This window comes from Pseudorasbora parva, chromosome 7, assembly GCF_024679245.1.
Source record: "Pseudorasbora parva isolate DD20220531a chromosome 7, ASM2467924v1, whole genome shotgun sequence".
Lineage (NCBI taxonomy): Eukaryota > Metazoa > Chordata > Actinopteri > Cypriniformes > Gobionidae > Pseudorasbora > Pseudorasbora parva.
In genome coordinates, this window is record NC_090178.1 from 17271087 (window position 1) to 17291883 (window position 20797).

The following is a 20797-nucleotide window of genomic DNA, read 5'->3' on the forward strand; positions in this document are numbered from 1 at the left end:
GAGTAGGAAATCATCTATTTCACAGAAACTTTATTCTAAATTGCAGCTCTGCATGAAAGAGGCAATGAGCCAAAGTGAAAAAAGTACACAAAAGAAGAGACACAATAAAAACAAATATGATGATTCTAATAGGGATGCACCGAAATGAAATTCTTGGCCGAAGCCGAAACCGAATAATAATGAAATGCTTGGCCGAAGACCGAAGGCCGAATACCGAACGCGGTGTTTGGCCTTTTTTCCATTTATTTGGCAATTTTTTTTACCATTACAATTATTAAATAGTAAAAATTTGCTTTTTACTATTTTGTGTTGCTTTTCTGAGAAATAAATCAAATAACAAAAATACAATTTCAAAATATTTATTTAACACTGAATTTTTTTTAACATTCCAGCAGATATTATACAAACTAAGCACAACATAACTTAAAATAAATAATTAGTATGTAGAATGTAACTCTGTATGTCTACAACAACAAATGTGCATTGAATAGTGCAAAAAATGTGGATGAACCCACAACAAATAAATAACTGTCCTAGACATAAGCCTACTTAGCCTACTTCTTCAGGAAAAGTGGCAGGTTCTTCTTTATGAAAAGTAGCTTCTCTGCTTTCTCACATGAAAGTCAGTTCCTCTTCTCATCGATGACATGAGATGCAGCACTAAACAGTGCTTCCATACTGCTGACATGTTTGCTGCATAAAGCACGCGGCTCTCACTCTACGTGGGTTACTTTTTGATCGCTTCATTAAAAACGTCATTGTTCGGCAAAAATTATTCGGCCTTTTTACTTATTCGGCCGAATGCCGAAAGTGCTTTTTTGGCTATTTTCGGCCGAATAATTTCGGTTGCCGAACATTCGGTGCATCCCTAGATTCTAACTTTACATTTGATCTGCAGCTGTAGATTTATACTAACTATAGCTAATTAGTGCTTGCCAAAAGTCTGCTGCAATGCTAGGTTGTTTTATTCAATTCATATACTTTTATTCAACAAGGATGCATTAAATTGATCAAAAGTGACAGTTAAGACATTTATAATGTTACAAAAAATGCTGTTCTTTCTATTTATCACCCCCCCCCAAAAAAACTGCTATTTATTAAAATAGAAAGTTATTTAAAATGTTAATAATATTTAATAATACTTATGTTTTTACTGTATTGATGAGTTATAGCATAGCACATTGCCAGAATCATATTTATATACCATAAAATGCATTACTTCATAGAATGCAATGGAAAAAACCAAAAAACAAAAAAACATGGTGACACTTTTTCGTAAGGAGCACTGCTTTAACTGCATCTGCATTACAGGTGTGCTTCTTCTCAAGCTACTGTGCCAAGAAAAGGTGAAAACAGAGGTAGATTTATTCATCATCTGTATTTATATCTATGTAGATTGTTAAAAAAAGCTCTCGCCTACATATTTCTTCCTGTGTAGTGAGAGACAAAGGGGAAAAAAACGGCCATACATTACAGTTTAACATCTGCTTTCTATTGACAGAAGTATGCAGTTGACTCCAGAGTGCCAAAGTAGGTTTGGAGAGTCATTGCCCGAAGAATGCAGGAAGGGCTGTCTTTTCTTCACTTTTTGTGGTATTTGCCGGTAAGTGCTTCAGAGGCAAAAATAATACAAAGATAGAAACTGACAGTATGAAGGGCGGACTGGGATGAAGAGAACAACTTAAAAAAAAAAGAGATTTGCATGGTTTGAGTTGTTTCAGGTCATGGAAATCAAGACAAACCAGAGAAAGACAAGATGAATAAAATGTTCACAGCTTTGTTGGATTAATAGGAGGAGAGGGTCTTTTAACCAGGGTGAAGATGACTGACGTTGGGTTGTTGTTGGGGGAGGGGTGTTCAGATGATAATGTAAGACAGTAAGAAAGAGGCAGTGGGTATATTATTGCTCCAAGAACAAACAAACACAATTGTAATCCCATGAGCCTGCTCGTTTTTCTGCTTCCCAGTGGCTATGCTAGTAAAAATTACGACCAAACATGGTCATTGGCGTCATTGACCTCCATGTGTCATCAGCCTTTAGTAACTGAATGCTCCTTTGCTTTAATGTCTCAGATCTTTAGCCTAAAGGTATTCACATATGGTCAGGTACACATCCAACGCATGCTCCTGTTAGAGGATGATGTGTGAGAGGAAAGAGGAAATAAAAAACAAAGGAAAACAAAAGAGAATGGAGAGGAAAATAAAAGGAAAGCAATGGGAAAATGAAATAGGGAATAGTAATGTAAATCAAATTGGAAAGAGGAAAGCAAAGGGAAAAATTAAGAGGAAAACAAATGAAAATTGGAAAGAGGAAAACAAAGGGAAAAGGAAATAGAAAAGGGAAATTGAAAAAGGAAAGTTAAAGTAAAGCAAATTGGAAGGAAAAGGAAAGGAAAGTAGAAAGCAAAGGGCAAAAGGATATAGGAAAGCACATTGCAAAGCAAATGGATATGGGAAGGGGAATGTCAATTTAAAAGAAAAGACGAAAGCAAAGGTGAAAGAAAACAGAAAAGTGAACTGGAAGGAAAGAGGAAACCAAAGACAATAGGAAAGCAAAGGGGAAATAAAAAAGGAAAGAAAATGGGAAAGTAAAGTAAATTCAATTGGAAAGAGGAAAACAAATGGAAAAAGAAAAGGAAATAGAAATAGAAAATGAAAATGGGAAAAGGAAAGTTAAGGGAAAAGCAAACAGGAAAGCAAATTTGAAGGAAAAGGGAAAAATGTAAAACGGAAAGTAAAGGGGAAAATACATTTAAAAGAAAAGACGGAAGTAAAGGGGAAAGAAAACAGGAAGGAAAGAGGAAACCAAAGGCAATAGGAAATCAAATGGGAAAGGAAAGATGCAATGAAAAGCAAAGGTGGAAGATAAAGATGATGAATGGACTGACTGACAAAACTCAAATAGCAAAATCAGGAACTCTCTCATTGAAGCTCCAATACACTTGACTTGAGTAGGACGGACGCTGATCTGATCCCTCATCAGATGTGAAGTGTGGACACTGGATGCCTGACTGCTGCCCGTCCTGCTCTGTAGATTCTAGAACAAGCCTACGATTAGAGCAGAGTTCTGCAGAGGCTTGGCAATGCTACGCGTCAGATGTCTGGACTCGTTCTTCCCCATGCCGAGTAGAAAATAAAGACACAGAAAGGTGGTCTGGCAAACACAAGGGGCATTTGTAAAGCATTTCCTTAGGCTAAGGGTGGGCTCCTAAATTTCACTGGTGGTTTTTCAACACGCTCTAGCAGAGAGCTTTTTAACTTTTGGAACACTTGCCTTGATCAGATGTCTTTTGATGTTGTTGATGGAAACTGCTCTTGAGCACACTGCTCCATCCTCAACATGACAAATTATTTACAATGGTTTGAATAATCGCTGGGGAGGTAGATTGAGCGTAACATTCAAGTTTGCCTTTCCAAACCCACTTTATAGGAATGGCCAATGACGGAGCACTGGCTCGTTGAGAAGAGCCTGAACTCATCCGCTCAATTACCAAAAATGAAAAGTAAATCTTAATGTCGTTTTCACTCTCTTTCGCCTCTTTTCCACCCCAAACATTTGACAGAAATCTCTGAGAACCCAAGTCAAGTTGATGTGCTCTGACCTGTTTAATGTTAGGAAAACAACGAGAACAGTGGGAACATACTTGCGCTAAGTTGAGTAAAGTTGTGATTTTCCTTCAAGTGCCGTAACATAGAAGGCCATGAGGGGTTCAAGGCCTTTCGTATTTGCTTTCTTTGTTTGTACTTCTCTCTGCTAGTCACAACTGCTTTTCGTTGGCATCACAGTGTGGCCTGTTAGGTCTAGTCTTCAAGGTTTTTGGTGCTATCTCCTACATTCTTTCTCATGTCAACAGAGAGAAAATGAGCTGAAAGTGTTGTAGTTTGTTTTTCACGCTTTCCACGTAAAAGGGTACAGAATAGCCTGAAACTGTTCAGTCAACAGTTTAGCCTCCTGATATTGTCGACGGGCAACTTCGGGAGGTCAAAGTGTTTTATTCCATATTTTATTTTTATTCCATATTTTTTATTTATATATTTTATTTTACTTTTTGAGGTTTAATCAGGTTATTATGCAAGAAACATTTTCTAAATACATGGTAAAACCCTGATTTGTGCGATTATAATATTAAATCATGTCAGAATAGTAGCAAGGTTGCAAATTTGCCATTCAATTAAAATATCACTCAGTAGAAACTAGCTAATTTGGGACCAAATGTCGGTTTATATATATCGGTTAACTTTCCCTTTTTATTAAAGAACTAAATACTATAATATTATTTATCACCATAGTGTACATATTAGTGGAAAGTGGCTTTTATCTTTGGTTCAAAATGGGAATTTTGCACAGCTCGAATTTTGCCACTGAAGTATTGAGACTCCAACAAATGACATTTGACATCATGTGTTTTCAGAAATTAAATTAGGTCACGAAGTGGTTAAAGTGCTCCTTTTGTTGAATAGTTTTCCTCTCTGATCTTTATTTTTAGATTTCTATTAATACTGGATTTGCTCAGCAAATGTTTCCATGCATGGCAATCACCCCATATGAAAGGAACAACTTTCTCATAGTGCTTTAGTAATTAGATGAGTTTTGCACATCACGGCAGAGTATAAGAGTGCATGCTTCCTTTAACTTAACACATGAAAGGGGGGTTTAAAAAAACCACAGCATAGTATGACCATGAGGCTAATTTGGGTCAAAAATGGTAGCTAGGTGGTCTTTGTTTCACTTGGTTTTTTTAATGAAAAGTTACTAATTCTGCAAGGTCAGCCTTACCAGAATGAGATCAGCAGCGGTTTCCAGGTCAGCCCGTGAATCTGGAAGCCATCAACCTTCAAAAACACAAATTTGGTGCCGCTTGGTCCGACCCATGAAAGTGCAGTGTCTTCACTCTTCGCTACTATTTTATTGAAAAATAAATTTGAATTCACCCTAATGTTGTTTAATGGCTTTATCAAAACATTTGATGTTTCAACGAATTATCATTATGTTTTGTCAATAACAATTCATAGTGATGGCTGTAAGTAGATTAATGCACTAATATTCCAAGTCTTCTAAAGCCATATGATAGATTTTTGTGAGAAATTTAAGCCATAATTCGCTTAAACTTTTTTGTGATTGTTGAGCTCATCAACAAGATCAGTCCAGTTTGTCAATTAATAGCTGGTTTGTGAACAGAATTAAAAGATGCATATAAAAAAACCGACCCAAATGGACAAATCATTCACTCAGCTGGTTCTTGTGTTCAACTCCCTGGTACAGTAAGATTCAAAATATACTTTTGTGCCACAGAAGAAAGTAAAGTTTTGAACAACATGGAGTAAATGATTACTACAGTTATCTACAGTTGTTTTATGGAAGTCAATGCCTTTGAAATAAAAACCTTGTGAGTACTAAATATTTGTCTTCTGTAAATAAAGATTAGCAATATTAATTAATGATATACAGATCGGCAGTGCAGCAGGAAACAGGCAGGTTTTCTCTCTGTCACTGGCAAGCTGACAAGCTGACAGAATGGGAAAAAACGCATAATGCCAAAACATGTGAAGGAATGCTGCTAAATAGGAAGCATCCAGGATGATTTAGCGTCAGAAGTCAGTCCAGGATACTATCCTTTTATTTTTCTACCATCTTGTTTATGGTTCTTCTCCTTGGCAACATGTAAACAGTGCCCTGGAGCAATAAAGCAATAAAATGCCCATCAGTGACAGTCTACCGTCATCGTATGAGTTGTATGGACATCACACACACACACACATACATATCTCAACCTCTTAATCAAATGGTTTCAACAGTTTAGGAAATGTTCCAGCGCAAGATACGTGGTCAGTTTTCCTTCCTGTGTTGGCATATTTACTATTGGAGCAGGATGTTTAGTGAAACGTATTGAAACAGTTGGGTTCCAGAAGTAAAAATCCCATACATTTTCTCCATTGGGAAATTGATTTTTAACAGTAACTTATAAACCTTTAAAAAACAGCCCTACCTTGAGCTCAGTGGTGGTTAATCAATGGTTTGTGCTTCTGTTGAAGCCATTTGCGTCTATATTTGTATACACTATTGTTAAAAAGATTTAAAAATATATACAAAATATATTTTTAAAGAAGATTCACAGCATGCATTAATCAAATACATACATTTACAAATGTAATTTATTATTTTGATGGAAAAGCTGAATTATCAGCAGCCATTACTCCAGTCTTTAGTGTCACATGAACGTTCAGAAATCATTCTAATATGCTGATTTGATCAAGAAACATTTCTTCTTATTATTTTTGTGGAAAATGCTTTTGCTGCTTAATATTTTAGTTTAAACAGTGCTGCCTTTTTTCAAAAGCATTTATAACATAAACAGCATTTATGTTTAAATAGTAATCTTTCGTAACTGTACTATTTTTGACTCTCTCAGTGACTAGCCATTGACTTGCATTATACGAATCGCCAAGGACCACGGTTTCAGCTAAATATATCTTTACTTTGTTCAACTGAAGAAAAAAGTCACCTACACTGTTTACATCTTGGATATCCTGAGGGTGGGTAAATTAAAGGGATAATTCACCCAAAAATGAAAATTTGATGTTTATCTGCTTACCCCCAGGTCATCCTAGATGTAGGTGTGTTTGTTTCTTCAGTAGAACACAAATCAAGATTTTTAACTCCAACCATTGCTCGTATAGGCTAATGCATGTCAATGGCGTCTAATACATCTTGAATGCCCTGGGGGTAAACATCACATTTTCATTTTTGGGAGAACTATCCCTTTGTGTAGACTTATAATTTAAATAAGAGATTCATTGTGCAGTGTATACAACTTTGTTGATGTATAATCTATAAGACAGATGAACATCTATGCATATACACTATACAGATCTTTCCATTGTATATCAACTGAAAACCTCTCAGATTTCTCAGAGTGTCTTTCTATTGCCCTTCATTCAGAGGTCTGCCCACTGCATCTGACAGCTACACAAACAAACACAATTTGTCTGTAACAAAAACAAGACAGAGACAGGGAGAATGATAATGACGATGCGCGCACACCAAAACTAAAATAAACGCAGCAGAAGATCTAGAAACAAAGGGGTAGTTGTTCAGGAGGGGCTGACACTACGAGCAGCTGCATACACACATCTTTTCTCTTGCTCAGTTGGAGGTTGCTTTCCACAGCGTATAACCACAACCCCAGACTGGCCCGCTCCTAATCCAACAGACTAGATAAGATTATATAATGCGATAAAGTTTGGAAATGAACTGCACAAGACTGTCAGGTCTAATTCCCAATGGTGGATGAGAGAAAAACTATTCCTTTGCGTGATGGAATACTTGATTCTGATTGGTCAGTAGTGGAATTCTGCATGTTTATTTAATGACCCCTAAACGGACCATTATCCCTGGCAACCAATTTACAATTATTTATCCTTACTATTAATATTTTTCATAGTTTATGATACTTGTATCACTCTTTTCAACTCAGAAATCAATATGTCCATTTGTTAGGGCTGCATGATATATCAGTTATCAGACAATATTAACGTTTTGGCACTAAGTGCAAATAGCAATAGAAGCTAGCAATTCTATTTACACTCAGTGAAAAGGGGTAGGAGTATATAAGTTTGACTTCTTCCTACTCCTTTTTCGTACATGAGATAGAAGCATGTTTTTACAGGAAAGTAAGATACTTTGCTGTGTTTTTAATTTTATTTTTCATCTTAACTTTTTCTTTTTTAAATGTTTGAACATTATTGTATTTTTATTATTCTCTCATGTTTGAAAAAAGAAGAAGAAAAAAGCTACTTTTCTTTAAGGGGGGGTGAAATGCTGTTTCATGCATACTGATCTTTTTACACTGTTAAAGACTTGGAATCCCATACTAAACATAGACAAAGTTTCAGAAGTTAAGGTGGACGTTTGATGGGAGTATTTCTTTGTCAAAAATACTACTTCCGGTTAGTCATAAGTTTCGGCAAGTTTTTTGAGATCATGCGTCCCCTTTGACGTTAATGGGGGCGGAATTTCCTTGTATGGGCCTTACGGACAATTCTACCGGAAGCGCGTGAGAGAGAGAGAGGGAGAGAGCGAAAGTAACAGGCTACGCCCATCAAAGCGCTGGCTTGTAGGATGCTGGACAGGTGATGTGCACATAACAATGTCACCAAAAAAGTGCGTTTTTGGTTGCCAGACCAAGACAGTCCTGCAGATTCCCCAAAAACCCCGCGTTAAGGCAACAGTGGATGTAATTTGCTTTTCCGGATCAGCAACTGAGTTGCGCGAATGTTTATATCTGTTCGCTGCATTTCGGTGCCGACTGTTTCATAAACAAGGCCCAGCTCGACGCCGGATTTTCCCGATCGCCTAATGCTGAATGATGGAGCAGTCCCAACGTTAGAACCGCAGGCGGTGAGTGAGACTGCTTCAAATGTCTGTGTCTTTGCCTATGCTCATCAAGTAGCCCAAACATGATCACGTATAGTTAATTGATCAATGGAGCATGCGATGTGTAGTGCGTGTACATTTGTTTAGCTGGCCACTATATGTGTAACTTTATGTTTGTGTATTGTAAAAGCACTCCAAACAACAATACACAAAGAGGGGGGAAATATGTTGAACTAAATAAGCACGCTTCTTCATTCAAATGCGCTACTATCGTGTCTTTCTATGTAAACACTAACTTAACCTGCCGTGCAAAACCAGTCCGCTTACTGTCTACACAAACCACGCGTAAACACACAAACACACGTGCACAACTGCACTTCCCACATGTACACCTTCAAAGACAAAAATACGACGATATAATTCAAGTATAAATATGTAAATAACACAAGCCGCTAAGCATATTATATAGTTAGTGTATAACTTGTACCACATAGAGACGTCCTGCTGTAGTCGTTTTTGCTGCTGCTCCTGTTCAACTGCAGCCTCTGGGTCTGATTCCGGATCATAGATGTATGGCTGTATCTGATTAAAAGCCATATTTTTATTTTGAATAAAGTTTTTTTCCCGCTGTTAGGGATGACACAGCTTTACGACGCACTCGACTCAACACAATAGCAGCAGCGAGCACACGTCATTATTTAGCTCCGCTCACACGATACGCCCCCACCCGCTCGGCTTTTTTCGGAAAGACTCGGAACAGCGCATCTTTCTTATATAATTATAAAAAAAATAAAGACTTTTCGGAGATATGCAGGATGCAATGCTACTCTATAGGTACTCAAGATTGACATGACACTGACTGAAACTGAGTGTTTCACCCCCCCTTTAACTCTTTTTCTGTCAGCACTTTAATGATTTTTTTAGTTTTTGGACCATTTTCACAAAAATTCCATAGCCCATAGAATATTGTTTTATCAATATCTGAGCATGCACTATATCAAAAGAAAGAGCTGACCCTCTTCTTTTAATTATTTTTATTATTATTAAAGCTTCATGCATTCCTTTATCAACTCTTGAATATGGGAAAATTTCATTTTAAAAAAGTAAAAAAGTAACAAAAAAAATCTAGTTTTTGTAAAAGACCATATCCAGATCAGATTCAGAGCGATGATTGAGTCCATCAACATCCCTAATGCTTGCACAGTCCTGTAGCTTGTCCTGGGTCCACATTTTTACATATGCATCTGCTTACATTGCTTGTTTTACTGCATCTTCCTTACGTGTGTTTTGATCAGGAGATTCTGTACTTCAGGAATTTTTATTGCTTTTTATTATTATTAAACATTTACTTTATTTCCACATTTAGAACATTTTCTTATTTTATATTGAAAGCAAATTCCTTTCTGATGGGATTTGTGATGAGAAAAGATATTCGAAAGGCATATTGGAAACCATGTTGATCGCAACAAAACAACAATCCATTAGCGATACAAATTATTAAATTAAATTGTGTGCGTTTAAAAAAAAATGTTTGGCACAGCCAGGCATTGTAAGGCGGAGCTAACAAGGCATGCTTTTTGCACTTGGAGTGAATAGACACTCCAAGTTTTTGTTATTTATTAGTCAATATTGTATATTTAATAGCTCATGCTCATTTCCACTGTAACATTTAGATTACCTTATCTTTCATATCACACACTTAAAGTCTTTGGTCATTTTTTTAAGTACTCTTTCAGTCAATCATTTTATACCTTAAAATACCGCATTTTATACCTCATCTTTGATATTCAAAATTACATTAAAATTATTTTTCCTTTATAAATAATTTCAAATTAAACATTTAAATGTAACCTTTAGCCAATCTCAAAATTAATATACATTTTTCATAATATACTGTACATAATTGTGTGACACCTAAATTCACTTGTGGAAGTTAAGATGATTCATTTAAATTTTTAGGCTTTTCTGTTTTTAGACAAAATATTATAGAATTTTAATATATGATTTTTTTATGGTCATTGGCCATAAAATGAAACATCAGCCAGACTTATCAGTGTATCCTTACCGTAAGTACTAATAAGAAGCCAAACAATATCACAAATGATTAAAATCACGCTGTCTCAAAGTTAAAATGTGCTCACATTAAGACGAAAGTATCACACATATATTTGGGTTATATTCAAGGACATTGTTTCAACTCACTGCAGAAAAAAAGAAGTGCTCCTAAATATAGACTTTCATGTACATGTGCGCACATGTGCAGACACACTTTTTTCCTGAAGGATCTAAGAAAAACACAACCGCCACTGGTGGCTGGATTGGGCTTAAACATGTCTCCCTTGGTTCTCTTTTATGACTCTCCAAGGACTCATCTAGACCACCTCCCTTCTTTTCCTCGTCCTCTTTTTCTTTTCCTGCCACGTTTTTCGGTAACCTTCAAGATAAATGTCACATGCGGAAAAGCAAACCCAGGAAAAAACTTTAGCACATGGCTAGACGCATGCCTATAAATTGCCATAAAATTAGGAAGCGTATACTTTGCATGCAAACGGCTGTGGGTGTTGGTGACCTCCAGGGGTCTTTTTTCCCCCCATTTCCATTCACAGGGGACTTGGCTCCAGGCATCAGAAAGCAGAGCACTGGCCACGCTGCAGAAATCATCTCACTTCAAAGGTGACCATAAATCAAACAGTTGTGCCCCCGCCATCCGTTACACCATCCCCCCAAAAACCCTTCTGTCATTCTCAAAACGAGGGGGCTGGGAGAAAGGCATTACCTCAGACTCTGGACTCAGGCTTCTGCACTCATTGGCTGCCTGTAAGGTCCGTCGTTTCAATTGATGGTTCCTCAAATATCAAACTACTCAATTCAGCTAAAATAATACTAGTGCTAAAATGCGATATATGTGGCTGTGTCCCTTCACTGGCAATCAGGTCAAGTGACAGAAGAATGTTTCTGAATCCCGAGGGGGGTGAGGCATTTGTGGGTAACCTTTATCCAATCTCCTCAGTCCCAATCGTGCCTGTGGTTAGTTGCTAGATCCACATTAGGTTAACTTGGCAAATGTTAAATAGACACACGATAGTATTGATTTCATGTACTTTGTACAATGTATTTGCTAATCCTTAACTTAAAGGGTTAGTTCACCCAAAAATAAAAATTCTGTCAAGAATTACTTACCCTAATGTCGTTCGACACCCGTAAGACCTCCGTTCATCTTCGGAACACAGTTTAAGATATTTTATATTTAGACCGAGAGCTTTCTGTTTCACGAACGTCGTTACCAACGTGTAGCTCAACCAGTAGAGCGTGGTGCTACCAACACCAAGGTCATGGGTTCGATTCCCGGGGAAAGCAAGAACTTACAATAATGTCAAAAATGTGTACCTTGAATGCAATGTAAGTCGCTTTGTATAAAAGCGTCTGCCAAATGCATAAATGTAAATGTAAACTAACCCTTTAAGGTTAACTAGGGCTGAAATTAGCATGCTAATTTGTGTAGTATACATTAAAATACAAATTTCCCTGTTGAAAAAGCCCCCTGCATATGCTGGTATGTTTTGAAGAATGGCAGTTGGTCCTTAGTTGGTCATGAGCTAGTTTCAGATGGTCCTAAACTGGTTATAAACTGGCTCTGATCTGGAGATAGTTGCTTAGGACCAGCACTTGACCAGCTTAAACCAGTTTATGACCAACCAAGGACCAGCTTAAACCAGCTCAAACCAACTGCTTCAGGCTTCAAAACATACCTAACCAGCATATGCTTGGTTTTTCAACAGGGTTACCTAGCTGGAGCAATAACCTTTTATATATATATATATATTATATATATATATATATATATATTATTTATATATATATATATATATTATATATATATATATATATATATTATTATATATATATATATATATATATATATATATATATATATATATATATATATATATATATATATATATATATATATATATATATATATATATATTTGTGGTGTGGCATCAATTTCTGCTGAGTTGTCAAGTATGTTCTAGGCCATGCAGTAAATACTGTAATACTCTACTTTGATTGCTCATGCGATTTTAAGTCAGATGGGGAAAGTTGCAACAACAAAAAAAACAAAAAACATTTCTTTGACTTTGCAGAGGATAAGAAGGCCTATTCATCATGGTCTTATCTCACTGTCACGTGGGATTCTCTTTATCATGCATCCATGCAAAAACACCATTTGTCTTCAGTGCCTTGTTCATTCCAAGTGATAAAAGAGGTTTCTTGAGAAAAAAAAAAAAAAAACATTAGCATGGATAGTTTGGCGAATGCAGATAAGACGGTATAATTATGCAGATATCAAATCAGAAGGCCCCATCTAAATGTCTATCAAACTTGGGTACCTCCCTCTCAAACCTCTCTTGCTATACGCCGCTTTCTGCCATGATGTTTCCAACCTCATTAAACCCTACAACCCTTTATAATCTCCATCTGCTCCACTTACTAAAACAAACCTGGTTGATTTACTTGACAAACTGAGTTCCACTGTGCAGTTGTGCATTTTTTAGGCAAAGTGGAGCAGCTCACCACAGATAAATGAATATGCAGACAGCCAAACAGACCCAAAGCCAGACGTAAAGACATCGGTCTTAGGTGGCGAGTGGCGCCAGGTTTTGCACATGGCTTTCTGAAAATCTCATCATAGATCATCCAAAAATATAGATTTTGTCATGACAGCTGCATATTAATAGGAAAGACTGCTGTTTTTTTGAGCTAGCAGCCTAGTTCAAAGGCATCTTGTTTTAATAGCACTGATTTATTCCTTCACATAGAGCATACTGTACATTGTTAAATATCTGTACGCATTCATTCTTAGTTTAATTGTTAATTTTGTTTTGTTCTCTTTTTATAATCATAAACAGTGTAATCAAAAAATCTTTTAAGTTTAACATTCAGCAGTTGGATATTTTCAAAATGAGGCAATGGCTTTTAGCGTCAGCACTCCTGCACTTGAGTTTAGGCAATCTGGCTCTTGTTTTGTGTAATTATGCATTTCATCCATTTTCCTGCACTGGTTCGATATCCCTCTGTCTCTTGTATATAAAAAAACGGCAACCTCATGCCATGGGGAGAAACACAATGTTATTGTTTCCATTGAAGAACCCCTCATTCCAATTCAGTCAATTTAATTCCTCCCTAACTCCTCCTAAGACCTACTATTTGGGAAAAATCGTAATACAGCACTGCTTTAACTTCTTTTCTTGAGAGACATTATTAGTCATGTCATAAAGTTTATGCGGTTTACTTTATGACTTGGATGTTTTGGCAAAATGCCAATCGTGCTCTAGACAAGAGATGCAGAACTATTTAAATATGTGCCCGCATTCCCTTAAAGATTTTCCGAAGCTTTAAGGGAACATCTATAATGCAATCCGTATGACAGGATGTGACTATAATGGGAGCAATCTAGTTGTTATATTATAATCAACCCAGCTGTCAACACTACAAGAGTTGAAACGTTGCACACATGCAGCGTAGACAGTGCTATTGATTATAATGGGAGCCATCAAGTTTTCACACGATTGGAGCCCGTGTCCAAATATGACAATGGCTGAGAAGTGTGTTTCATGGATTGGTGGACTTCATGTGCTAAACGTCAACAGTAACCAAGTCATCGAAGCATTCAAAGGGGCTCTGTGTTTGTATCCTCAAGGTTTTGCTCAAGGCAGCCTTGTCAACAAGTGTCAGACAACAAGTGTCTTTGCTTTCCAACTCCTCTGCTCTTATCCAGGCCCTCTGCACTAAATCATCTTCATCTTTCTATTCACTATAGCCGCCATCCTTTTATAGACACAACACAGACGCTTTCTCCCATTTATGGCCTTCTGTGAAGTGCCGAGCCATGGTCAGCGAAAGTCTTTTGAGGTGTTCCTTCAAAGAAGGCGACAGCTACCTCCGCTCTCCCTACTGCTACACGGAATATTACAAAAAATAAATCTTAAAACCTCTAGAGTTGTCATGCTACCAAAACTAGAGGCCAACCCGCCAAATGTGGGTGGATTTCAGCAATGACATTAGTATTTAACAATGACATGTGAAGCAGTCACTAATATGCCTAGTCACTTTTGGGTGGTGGGTTGAATTTTATACATAATATATACATTTTTCAAATTGTAGTCTCCTAAAAAGGCATCTGAAATTGGCCCTTATAAACTGCAACCTAGTGGGGTTTTCTATACATGAAACACTTCCAATACTCCTTTACTGCAGAATAGATACAAAATAACAGCTGCTCTTTCTTGCTTTCTCATCTTTCCAACAGCGAGTCACACACAAACCTGCCTTCCTTCCCTCACTTGCTTCTAGGGCTGTTTCGAATGCCATTTTTTGAGCTTCGAAGCTTAGGTGGCAATCAATATCGAATATTCGAAGCTTCGGTGGGTGGGGCTAAATATATAATAATAGTGTCGGTTTGCATTTGTATTATCTTTCACGACTTCACGTTTCACTCTTCGGCATCGTAAATGTGTTGCGGCAGACCCAGTGGAGTGCAGTGTTGCATTTGGTGCAATATGATCAGGTGGCACACATTCTTTAAATATTAATAAACATTTAATAATCTTTAAAATAGAACAGTTTCCGGTATGCATTACACGGGCAGGTTTATGCTCCGAAAACGCACAGTGCACAAGTGATACAAAACACAAAGTCTGTTGAGAGCAAGAACTTTAATAAGGTATTAATAACGAACCTTTCTTTAAAACAAATGAATCCCAAAACAGAAATTAAATTAGTAACACACAGTGATTTCAACGAACTGTAATAAATAAAGAACACGGTAGCATGCTTATAAACAGTTGAATAAGAATAAATGAATTGTTTTTAAAATGACACAAAATGTAATATCTATTACAATTAGTTTTATTCTATATAAGGGATTTATTTTGTCTTATTCTCACTTTTTGTTAATTTAAATCTTTAAAATGCGCGATGCTTTTATTGAAAGCATGTTGCGGTGTTTTTTTATTTTATTTATTAGTATTATTTCAAGCATGAGTGAGAATGAGTCCGCGACGGAAGTCACGTGTTGAAAAAAAAAACGATTATTCGAATCTCAAAACTGAAAATCGAATGCCACCTCACCGAACGAATATTCGAATATTCGATTATTCTAGTACAGCCCTACTTGCTTCATTTGCTCTGGATGAATATTGTTGCTGTTAAAGGGCTTGAATTTCAGCATGGGATTGCTCATACTGTGCATAATTTTACCCATCCCTGCATATTTTGTGCTCACAACCAAAGTGTGCGCACATAAAGCCACCTTGAGTTCACTTAAACAGTCAAATACACATAAAAATGTTTTAAGTGAATGTAAATACACTGTAAAAATAAAAACGGAAAATGTACTGGTAATTTCCTGCCAGCACATTATCCAGTAATTTTATGGAAATTTCTGTTAACCCTTAAAACACAAACTAATACAATGTGTAATTCAAAATACAGGTAAAACACCTGTAAAAAACAATACGAAAAAATCCTTTATATTTATATACAGTACATTGTGCCCTATTTTTACGGATTTTTTTTTTTTTTTACAGTTTAGAAACAGTATAATGGATCCGTGCATCAGGTCTTAAAGTGACAGTAGCCTAATATACCTTCTGTCAAATTATAAGATAATATTAAAAATATCCATATGATAGTTTATTTAGCTTGGTATCACTGTCAAATTTGTGTGGCTAGTAACTTTGGAAAACCACAAGCCAAAGTGGCTGGTGTGCAAAAAAGTTAGTGTCAAGCCCTGCATATAAACGACAAAGCTGATGAATACTTGATTTAGATTGGTTGACGGACGTTTATAAGTGTGCAAATATTTTTCAGGAAAAGCACAGCTAAAGTAGTTCCAGGCAAATCTTGACCGCATTACAGTTCCTTACCACTTCGCCAAATTGTTTAAGTTATTTCAAAAGGTCCTTACAGCCTACAAGAGCAAAAGAACGAAAAAATACAAAGTCACTGACCAAATAAATAAATATATAGGCAAGATAGTTCCAAGTTTTTCACATGAAATCTCTCTTTCATGCCTCTTTCTGTCGCTGCATCATTCAACGCAGTTCAGCGCTACAGCTTCACATTGTCCTATTCTAAGATAACATTGCAAACCCCTCTATGTTGTTTTTGCCATAGTCATACCAGCACAACGTATTTCCAATGGACACCAATGCAGGTATTTCGGGAAATGAAAGACAGCCTCGGAACACAAATCAGATTCGCACAGTTGCGATACACTGTGTGGACAAGTCAATCATTTTGATTCGATTCCGATCGGATACACAAATAATTGGATGACTGAATGTATAGGCTAGTCTTTATCCAGCATGTTTACATTCTCTTAAGACAAACTGAACGTGTTTACATTCATACCAAGTAGTGTATTTGACCATTCACACATGCATCCGCATTGCACTACCAGATTTCTTCATGATGCAAGTATCTTGCAGCTGTTTACTTAAGAGGGAAGTACTCTTGCGCAGCTGTGCAGCACATAAACATCTGTATAAATCGGAGTGGAAGGAGACAAAAATTTCAAAAGGGATCCCAGAGAGCATTGGTTTTTTTATGCATTCCACTGCAGTGTGCTCCGCAGGTCAGCTAGGGTGAGCTGGTTCATTGTGCTCCATAAAAGATTATCACGGCTTGTATGCTGTCGAAGTCAAGGTTTGTTTAGAAGTCCAAAGGCGACCGAAAATAGTCATTCATCCCCACATGCAAACACAAAACAGATGCACAAACGCGAAATGGAAACACTTGAGTCAAATTTCCTCTCATCAGAAATGATGTCACAGCCATTTACTCTCATCTCTTACAGATGTGGAGGCTAATTAAGCATTGGGAAGTGATCAGCACTTACAATCCTGACTTGGCACCCTATAATGTGCTTACATGTCTCTGCTTACACATGTGGATTTGTGCATGTGTGGAGAGTCCAAGCTTCATTAAGATAAGCCCTGTACAAAAGCAGGGAATGTGGTGGGGAATTGCACGTGTAAGATGTAATGATTGGGATTAATCCTTTTAAATGGCTTCTTGAAAATTGAATGGCTCCTCTTGATGATTCCAGAAAGCTAAACAGCTGGGCTGCTGACTCTGATTAGCAACCAGTGGTTTCAAATATAAATATTTGTTTAAATTTTTTATTTCACTGTATATCTAGCATGCTTTTCGCTCAACGCTTCCATGTTGTTTCCACTGAAGGTCCAGCATGGCTTTTACTGGATCACATTGACACTTGACAAATTACAGCTCAAGTGCTGTTTGTAACTGAGCATGTGTGAGAGACATGGTGGCATTTTACATTGCTATGTGGAGATGCTTTTGATAAATGATTAAATGGCCAATTATTTTCCTTGTTTAATGGAAAATACAGTAGTATAAATCGTGTTAGACTGAAGCCGAAGTCTAGAAACATAACAATATAACTTCTTTAAACTGTTTAATATAAAGTGCTTGTGTTGTAGATTACAACTCACTCCGTTTCAATATTTCAAACTGATGTCACTGATAATGGTTCTCTCCGTGCAGAGTGCAAGACCTCACGGATTTCATCAAGATGGAAAGGTGGCACAACTGACGGAACATTTAAAAAAAAAAAATAGTTTCATTTATCAGCAAGAATGAATCAAGTCAAAATAATCAGCCTGCGGGACAGATGTTTGAACCGTAAGTTTCCAGCAAGTGGTGAGTCACCGTCCAATGTAGCAAAAGCTTCCAGACAGGAAGATGAACAGAGCAGTTTGTATCAAACCATGTGCCATTTTTACAATTTGTAAAGATATCCTGTCTAATTATTTTAATTCTTTGAAGATTTTGTCGAAATTATGGTTTTGATTATTTTGTTTTTGTTTGTTGAAAGATTATTAAAAATTTTAAAAAAATAAAGAAATTGTCCTGTCAAACGACCTATCGTGAATAATCGCATCCAAAATAAAAGTTTGTGTATGTACATGCATGCGTATGTGTATTAATATATACATAATTTTGCACAGTACACACACATATAAGTAAACACAAGCTTTAATTTTGGATACGATTAATAGTGATTAATCGCTTGACAGCACATAAAAAAATGTAAAAACTAAAAACAAAATTATGAATACAATGTGTTTCTTTAGCAGTGCACATTGGTTTTCCACTATCCCACAACTGCATGTTTTATTTGCGCTGGATACAGATTTTACAGGAAACTCCCTGCAGTTATAGACATATTTCACTCTCATTCTGATAGCGTTACAGTAGGTTTGACAGTCATAGCTTTGAGAATGCCAACCAGACACGTTTTATGTGACTGTTACAAGTACAGACCAGTGTTTACATTCCAATGTGGGTATTCGTTGTCAGGTTGAATGCATCTCTATGACAGATTTGGGAAAACTGGGAGTTGGTGATACGAGTACGAGACGAGGGGTGAGAACACAACCCTGTGACGGGACAGCGTATAGTTCCTCTCACAGCCGCACCTCTAGGGTGACTGGATTCCGGGATCTGTAAGGAGATCAGGTGCGTCAAAGGTGACTCAGGGACTGTGTCTGGGTGACAAAAGAGTGTGGATGGATAGATTGCACACTAACATCTGCTGATTGTGATACAGTTGGTATAACAGACATAATAAGCATGGTTCATTAAATAACTGCAATTGCTTAATCCATGTAACCAACAGATGTTTACTGACGCAAGACATGCATCCAGACACATGCCATGTGGCATTGCCTAATCACACTCACAAGGTCTGATTCAGCAAGTTTTTGTAATGAGCGGTATGATGGGAATTGCACGGACTTCCAGATTCCAATTCTGGTTCCGTTAACGATTCTTTTAGTATCTTTGACTAAGAAATATTCGGTGGAAAAACATATGCAATTCGATTCCCAAATTATGAGATCATTTAGGTAATAAAAACAAATTACCAAAAATGTTGTTTACAAAGACAAAAACGTTTTTTAGAAACTCCCACCACTGGAATTAACTACACTAAATAGCAATAAAATTGTGGCAACATATTTAATTCATGAAAATCCTTTTATGAAATACTACTGACAAAACCAGTGGCCAACACTTGGGCCTGCTCTGCTTCATACTAGTGACATTAATAATCGCATCCATGAACTTGATTTCTAAACGAGTCCTATCCCGATTCTTTTCCACCGGCTGTGAGGTGAAGACCACATGTCCCAAGATTCTGCGCTCAAACTTGATGTCATGAAACTACGCCTTTGTTTTGAATAGGCGACCTGTAGCGGATGGAAAAGTTGCATAGCGCTCCTTTAAAGGAATGATTCACCCATAAAAGAAAAAGTGCTGTTATTTTCCTCTTCCTCAGGCCAGATGTAGACTTGCCTCAGGCAAGATATAGGTGACTTTCTTTGTTCAATAGAACACTATAGACCTTGGTGATTTATAAAATGCAAGTCAAGAGATGCCATCACTTTGAAAGTCAGAAAAGCAGAAACAGGTAACAATATTAATACCCAAGGCTCTGACCTGTATATTGAGGTCTTATGAAGTGAAACGATCAGTCTATGCAAATTACTAAACATTAGTTACATCATTATTACCAGGCAAACGAGAGTCTAGACCTTAAGCTTTCTATCGCATGATGATGTATGTACATTAGTGTTCTGCTGAAAAAAGAAAGTCACCTAAATTTTGCCAAACTATTCCTTTAAGTATAAAAAAACTAATAAGAGTAAGAGCTGTATGTTCAGCAGTATTGATTTATTATTTTATCATTGATTTACTGTACCACTGAATAGTGCAAGAAATCATGCATTTCATTTCAGTATTTTAGAACTATGTTCCATCTGCATCGGTGGAAGAATGAATATGCAAGAATCATTATCGGAATGGGCTCAACCAGCCAAATATTGACCTCTTGGTGATCACGGTGACAGAGAGCAGTATACTGGAGCATGAGTGTTGTAGAGAAATGACCGGAAGAAAGACAGACAAAAGGGTTTACAACAAGTGGCTCAGACAAAAACAGCATCTGAAGGACAATAAGGCTTGCGAGAGGAAGAGAGCGGAAAGGTAAATAAACAGTACAAGCGAGCCGATAGCACACCGAGCAGCAGGTCGCATCTCTTGGGGCCCAGGCTGTGAGGATCTGATTTCATCCATTCATTCTCCCCGGTCTGGGAGGAAGCCACCATCTCAGTGGATCACAGATGCACCTGGAGTCCCCCACAGGAAACCAGCAGTAACTTCCTTTAATTCAAAGTTAACCCCCACAAACAACCAGTCATGTGTTCCCCATGAGCCGTTTGAATTGAAATGTGGCACTTGTGGCAGTAGAACAAAAAAAGTCTGAATCCTGAGATAATAATTAAGATTGTCACACAGCGAGCTTGTGATATGGGATGGTCCCAGAGTCAACAC

General features: G+C 37.1%; 1 protein-coding gene across 2 annotated transcripts in view; it reads right to left on the reverse strand.

The window, feature by feature from the left end:
* fhl3a (four and a half LIM domains 3a) overlaps positions 1-20797 on the reverse strand; it is a 48955-nt gene that overhangs the window by 23721 nt on the left and 4437 nt on the right. The window contains exon 2 of one of the 2 annotated variants that reach the window (XM_067448374.1): positions 17896-17992. The exons of the other annotated variant lie outside the window; for it this stretch is intronic. The gene's annotated coding sequence lies outside the window, so the exon portion shown is untranslated. The remainder of the gene's footprint in view (positions 1-17895; positions 17993-20797) is intronic. 2 annotated transcript variants of the gene reach the window in all.